General features: G+C 42.2%; 1 pseudogene; it reads right to left on the reverse strand.

The window, feature by feature from the left end:
- Nucleotides 1-1,916: 1,916 nt before the first annotated feature.
- The window catches only part of LOC103592974, a 10,371-nt pseudogene continuing 4,773 nt past the window's right edge, over nt 1,917-7,514 (reverse strand).

Consider the following 7,514-nt stretch of genomic DNA (forward strand, 5'->3'; position numbering starts at 1 on the left):
CTTAATCCTTTTAACAACCAGGTGAGGCAGTCAGGCTAGAGGATATTAGCTCCACTTTGCAGGCAAGAATGGAAATACTGTTCCTGTATTTAATATAAGACAGATCTGGGATATAAGTCCTGGGCTTCCATGCTCATAATTGCTTTTTTACCTCATGACTTTGTGATAAATTTTAAAGTAATCTGATTTTGCAGTGCTTTACAGTATGAGAGTAACGTCTGTCACATCTATTCGTGGCAGATTAGCTCCAGAGCCAACCAACCTAATTCATTACCTCATAACCTGGCACATTTTAAGGCACTCTTATACCCCTAACTCAATTTCACAGCTGCATTTGAGGGCCCCATGAGCCAAAACTGCAGCACAGCTGATCTGAATGGAGCATGGAATACAATGGCTAAGCGTGCTTTCATGTGTAACCTACACCTGGTGCGTCCTCACCTGTTGCTTAGATAGCAAGTCGCAGCAACTCAGTCAAGGCAGCAGAGGGAAGGCCCACTTAGGAATGGACGATGATGGAAAAACATGGGCATTAACATTCCCCGAAGCCCTCTTGCTGGTCTACTACATCATTACCAGCAGGACAAAGGGCAATACTTTCGGAATCCAGAATATGCAAGAAAAATGATTAATTAGGCTGTCTGCTGGAGCCTGAAAAGTCAAACAGTGCAGATTTCATCCATGCCAATCTAAGAATATGATTCACTCCTCCCTAATCTGAGTTTTTAGTAGAGGGTGGATCATCTGGAAATCAGGATATTCCATCCCAAAGCCCGGCAGGAAAAGGGCGGGCATTTCCCAGAGTTATAGACAGTACAGGGGGAAACAATCTGCCACTGTGTTCTTAATAGAAAGCACCCAATTGGCTTGAAGGGGAAAAGCTATCTTAGTAAGCTTTGGTCTTCCACAGGACATGGACCCACAGGAGACTAGCAAGATCAGGACCTGGGTGACAAACCTGATAATAGCAGGACTTCCTCATATAAGGTGCATAGGTCCAAGAAGAAAGGTCTAGGGCCGGCCCGGTGGCGCACTGCTACAGTGCGCCGCTTGGAAGCGCGGCAGTGCTCCTGCCGAGGGTTCGGATCCCACACACAGACAGGTTCCCGCTCACTGGCTGAGTGAGGTGCGGGCGCAGCACCAAGGGTTGCGATCCCGTTGCCGGTCCGGTCCGGTACGGGTGCGACACTGAGGGTTGCAATCCGTTGCCGGACACGAAAAAAGACAAAAAGGAAAAAAAAAAAAGAAAGAAAGGTCTATGAACACATTAAAATTCCAAACAGAATTTTGAGTATATGCAAAGGGGTCCTTCCTTTCTCCTATTCTGAGCTAGAGAAAAGGACAAAGCCAGTTGTTGCAGGGTAGGATACAGAAGCCACCAGATATCACTTAGAGCTAGTCAAGTCTAAGAGCTCTCAAAGCCATTACTGAAAAGCTGGAACTGGGACTCACAACAGAGAAAACTGAGTGCTGGATTTTGAGCTCTTTTTCCTAATTGTATATCAAGTCTTTTTGAAACAAGACCCTAGAAACCACCAGGTTCAAGAATGCCCCTGGGCTTGGTCCACTGCTGCAGGAGTCCTGGGGAACCTTGCACACAGGATTGGGTTATTCTTTCACCAACATTAAGCCCCAGGACAGAAGATGTGACAAAGCAGGACTCCTTCCTCTGTGGCTGGTGCTGATTTCAGGGAAGACAAGACCAACATGGAAAACACGGGAACTTTTCTTGGAACTGGGCATGGTGAGAGGTGCCTACCATAAACATAACCTACTGCCTTTTCCCAAAACCTACTGACCCTTTTCTTCCAGTTTCTGAAGATAAAGTGGAAAATAATCTTCTCTGAAGATACTTGATAATTCCAAAACCAGAAACACATGCTTCCAATGCAGTGTGCTTTTCAGATGCTCTGGTTCTAGTTCAGCTGGCGGATGTGCTGCTGGATGCATTCACCCTGACGGCCAAGTGAGCCCATCTCCTCGAGGAAAGCCACTTTATTCTTGGTATCATGATGAGCCACCTAGAGTTGGAATAGATACAAGAAACATGAGATCTCCTGGAAATACTTCCCCTGGAAGGCAATTTCATGAATGAGGTCTTGTAAGCAAATGACACCAAACCTCCCCAGGCGCTCCTTGGTCTCTGTGTGTTGTCTGTCAGAGGGATGGTCCTAGTTTTGACTGGCTTGTCCCCATTTCTAGATGAGTTCCCAGACAGACTTCAGATATGGAAATCCCCAGGTCACATAGGGATCCACTGCATGCAGTGTTTTTAGGCTTTCAGGGGTGACTTTGACAAAGATACCACTGAAAATTTTCTTTGGGCGAAGTCTTGCAATGGTCCTCTGCACAGAGAACTCACCCCATTAATCCTCTGGATGTGTACAACAAAGGCCAATGAACGGTTGTCTGGCATTTCTGATAATCATTCTAGAATTTCACCTTTAGGAGTCTTAGATGCACGGTGTCGCCTTGCTGCCACCAGGAATCATGTAGGAAAAATTCCAGTAGCTTAAAATTGTTGATATACCAATTAATATACAGCCTGCTAACTCTGAGTAAGCTGCCTGTTGTCAATCAAATGCTAAAAGATAAACAAATGCACTTGATCCTTCTGCAACTCCAGCCAGTACCAAAAGCTATGTCCTCCACCATATCAAATAGTTCCATTCCAAATTAACCCTTTCTTTGTACTGACTCAGCTCGAAGCAATAATGTGACTCATCTGTCCTGATCCATAGAAATGAAGGAACTATTCACAGTGGGGAAGCTATTGGAGTGAGCAGGACTGAAGCTATGTTGGGACCTAAAACTACATGGGCTCGGTGTTGCGCCCGCACCTCGCTCAGCCAGTGAGCGGCCGGTCTGTACGTGGGATCCGAACCCTCAGTGGGAGCGCCGCCGCGCTCCCAAGTGGTGCACTGTCACAGCGCACCACTGGGCCGGCCCGGTTAGAGCATGGTTCTGGTAATACCAAGGTCAAGAGTTTGGATCCCCTTATTGGCCAGCTGCCAAAACCACACACACACACACACACACACACAAGAAAGGGAAGAGAAGAAACTAACACAATTTGCAAGCTAAACAAATAAAAAATGGCAAACTTAATGGGCTTTCTTGGGTCAAGGCACTCCTCCCCATCTGTACATTTTGAATAAAGCTGAGATTTAATTCCTGTCAATATGTACAAATCAAAATACTGAGTGAATATTCAATTTATCAAAATATTTAATAAACACTTCTTTAAGTAGATAGCTCTCTTAGTGTTTACACTTTTTATTTTCAAGTACTTGTCAAAGAAACTTGGAGAAGTAGAAGATTGAAAGATAAGAGTATATACCTTCGGTTATAACACCAAGGTCAAGGGTTTGGATCGCAGTACAGACAGCTGCCAAAAAAAGAAAAAAAAAGAGTATATACATTAATATTTAGTCATAAATGGAGATTAAGCACTTTTGAAATGATAATGCATTGAATAGGGAAGAAGGATTTCGTATGAGAAGTCAGATTTACACAGCAATTTTCAGAAATATCTCTACTTTATAAAATAAGGAATATTTGCTATTAACACTATTTAGGGTTAAAATCCCAGGATACTTCTCTTTAGCACAATATATCTCTGCAAAATTCTGCTGCACTTGCAGAGCAGTACAGCTGCTCTGGACTTTATCCAACTTAGGCTAATATCTCTATAGTTCTTTATACAGCTAATAAAGTCCCTGGAGCTTCTATGGTAATTAAATTCCAGCAGAGGCCTTGCCAAAGCCACTTAGCAAAGAACTGGCATGGTAGGCTTCCTGTAACCGAGTGGCCATGGGCACTCACAGCAAAGATCAGAATCAAGTTTTGTGGAAAATATGTCACATTTGAAAAAAAGAGTTGGGACTCATTTCTGGCGCTGTGGATTCTGTGGTGAAGGCGTCCCCGATGCCGTGTTTGCTGGAGGTGAATGGAATGCATCACTGGTGCCTCGTTTTCCACTTTTTATTCCATGTTACTCCTCCAGAGAATTATAAGAGTTTTTGTTTTTCTCTCCCTTTCCCCCCTTTACTAGAGAAATTAAGTAATCCATGCATCCTGCACATTATTTGGAATATGAGGAATCAATGAGGCAAAGCAAGACATCTTCCAAAACAAATAATGTAAATGTCTTCTTCCCTTTTCTTTAGAATAAGAACATGTTTTGAAACAAATCATAATTCTGGCAAAGTCTCCTCATCTGGACTTTGGAGTGGGAAGTAAACGTCAGATTCCATCAAGCCAAAAGGAGACGTATTGGCCAAGGGAAGATATCTTCAACCTCCTGAAGTTTCTCTGAAAAATCAGCTAATAAACACAGATTAATATGAAAAAAAGGCATAACAAGTTTTATGTGAACACAATGGGGAGGGAAGATGTGCAGCGAATCACAAGAAAATAATTTCCCAGTGACCCAACGGGGTGCAGAAGTTGATATACACACGGATTTTCATATATTCATAGGGGAGAAGGGACGTGGGGAATGTAGACAGTTCTTTTGAGCGACAGTAAATGATTACTCAGGAATGAGCCCCAGAGGCAGATATTATCTTGTGAAAAGGTCTGTCCAGGTTGGTGCAATTCCTTCTCTTCTTTTCTCTTTTCTCCGATCTTTCCAGCTTATTTGACGAGATTCCTAGGGAGGGGATCTTTAAACAATTGTATTCCTTTTGAAAAGAAGCTTTTGTAGATAAAGAAATTCTAGCTTGGGGCGAGGGGAACAAGGCAAGGTCAGAAGGACCTTGAATCTGAGAACTATTTCTGAGGCCTTTTAATTTCAACGTGCCATATTTTGGAGAATAGTTTTCTGGGTACCATCAGGAGTAAAGCTCAGATTCCGCCAAGCCAAAAAGAGATCCAGTCGGACAGTATTCCACACTCCTAGACAGATAAGAATGGTCTTTTCCCAGAGTTTTTTTCCTGTTTGAGAAGGCCCACCTGCCTTCGAGATCCGCATAGCCAGGGCTAACCCAGCTGTGGGGGTTTCTGCTGCGGCTACAGTGACCAGAATGCCACCTGGGAATCGGAGCTCAGAGTGTGGTTCTGGTGAGCAGCCAGTCGTAGCAAGGTTAACAACCAGGGAGTCTGACCCTGACCGAGTCAAAAAGCCCAGATCAATCAGACACATGTTGAGTCTAGCAGTCTCCAGGGGAGCACAGGCTCAAGTCAGACACCATGGGGAAAAGAAACACATTGACAACGACTTGTCCCAGCATCTCCGGGTCTGACCTGCCTTGTCACAAGCAAGGCCCAGAGGGGTAGCTCTCTCCCATAAATATTTACTATGGAGTAACAAAGCCTACACTCGGGCCAGGAATATCAAGATAAATGAAAGGGTTTCAGAGCTAACAATGGTAGATTGGACATACATACCTTCTCTCGCACCTTTCCAACACCTAGTAAAACAAGAATAAAGTGTTTTTGTGTTTTACAGGCATAAACCTACAAGAATGGGCTAATAAGAGGTGGGGAGAAAAGCAACAACCTTTTTGAAACTGGAAAGCTCGTTCACACGTGGTGAATGGCTTAACAGACCTTAGAGACTGAGTGCTAAGCATGAGGTGGGAAAGCCACAGAATTCCTGAAAAGCTTAGGACTCAGTGGCAGTAGCTACTTGTGGAAGTGGGGGTGAAGGTGCGGCTAACACTCAGGGATTGGCTGAAAATCTACTTAAGAAACAGGCCTAGAAAGAGTGACCAACCTGAAGCAATGATTATCCCTTGCACTCATTATATTCTTGAAATACCATTTCTCACTTTGAAAAGAAAAACATGAAGGCTTTTTGAAGAAATGGGTGATCTAAGTCTGGGGAGAGAAATGTACAAGATGTGTCTGAAGCATCTTTTTTGTGGGGGTGGGGTCGGGGCTGGCTGGCTGGTAGAGACGTCAAACCCTGGACCTTGGTGTTATCACAAACATCTCATCATGCAAACTGAAAAGGAAGTTATCAGAAACTATTAAGACCATGTAAACAAGATCAGGAGCCAACTGGAAGAGGCTCCCACTGGCCAAAGAGTTATAGCCTTAGTGTCTGTAAGAATAATAGTTGCAGTAAGTTAAAATCCATCTAATCGATTGAAATCCACACATTCATAATGATATTTTTAAAAATCTTGAGTGATTTCTTTTGGAGGATGATTGGGAACCAATTCATTATCTTGAAAATTGGTAAATATATGGAAAGAGTAAAGCATTTGTTCTCCCTTCTTTATATAAATGGTGTGACTAGATCACAAATGGTAGTTGAAAAGAAACTAATAAATGTAAAAGAACTGATAGAATTAAAATATCATTTTATAGCCTCCAACAAGTTAATGGACCTAGGAATGAGTATCAATAACTACTAACACTGTAAAAAGAGAGACAACTAGACATTATATGCCTCCTGATGAAAAAAAATACACCATCATATATCATTTGACTCATGGATCAAGATGAAATGTATGAGCATTCACTGTACATTCTTTCAACTTTTCTGAAGTACATTTAAATTTTTTAGTTAAAAATGTTTCATTCCCTGTACCAGCCACCTGCCAAAAAACAAAACAAAAATTGATATATGTGTCTATATATGTATGTGTATATATATTTAGTTCACTCTTTATATTATTATGTCAATAATATTCACAGGTGAACCATGTAGTGAATATAATTACTTTTCATTTCTTGCACATTTTTAACCTACCATTGAGTTAATTGTCTGTTTTTTGTTTAGTTTTCTGCACAGTTATTATAATTCAACTCTAAACTCTTTATAGTTGTAATCTTCATTCAAGGGCCAGCCTATGGCTCACTTGGGAGAGTGCAGTGCTGATAACACCAAGGTCACGGGTTTGGGGATGGCCGGTTAGCTCACTTGGGAGAGCATCGTGCTGACAACACCAAGTCAAGGGTTAAGATACCCTTACTGGTCATCTTTAAAAAAAAATAATAATAAAAAAAAAATAAATCTTCATTCAAGTATTCAGATACATAAAGTACCTTCTCTATTTTGTCTTCTTTTGTTACCTACTGATTGTCCAGTTTTAGGCATTATCTATTGAAACTTCCCACTAAGGGAGAGAAGAAGTATCCTCCCTCATCTTACTATACACATACCGACTTCCCATCCTTCAACTTCTAAATATTTTTAGTTAGGAGAAGGGCAATGACCAAGAGTAAAGGTGATGCCCTAGGACTCAGGACAAAACCAAACTTGACTTGCCCTAACAAAGCATAACTCCAAGCCTGACAGCATACAGAGATTCCACCAGTAATTGGACCGCCTGCCAAAACAAATTTGAAAGTAGCAAACATAATCCAGACTCTCTAAAATGTATCATTCTAGGGTCTGCAATCAAAATTACCAGACCTACGAAGAAGCAGAAAAAATGTGACCTATAATGAAGAGGAAAAGCAGTCAATAGAAACAAGCCCTGAGATGAGCCTGATGTTGGGATTGACAAGCAAGGGCTTTAAACAGTTATTGTAAAAGGGGGGGGGGGGGGGGGGGGGGG

The sequence above is a fragment of the Galeopterus variegatus genome, unplaced genomic scaffold (assembly GCF_000696425.1).
Source record: "Galeopterus variegatus unplaced genomic scaffold, G_variegatus-3.0.2 Scaffold1249, whole genome shotgun sequence".
NCBI classification, from domain to species: domain Eukaryota; kingdom Metazoa; phylum Chordata; class Mammalia; order Dermoptera; family Cynocephalidae; genus Galeopterus; species Galeopterus variegatus.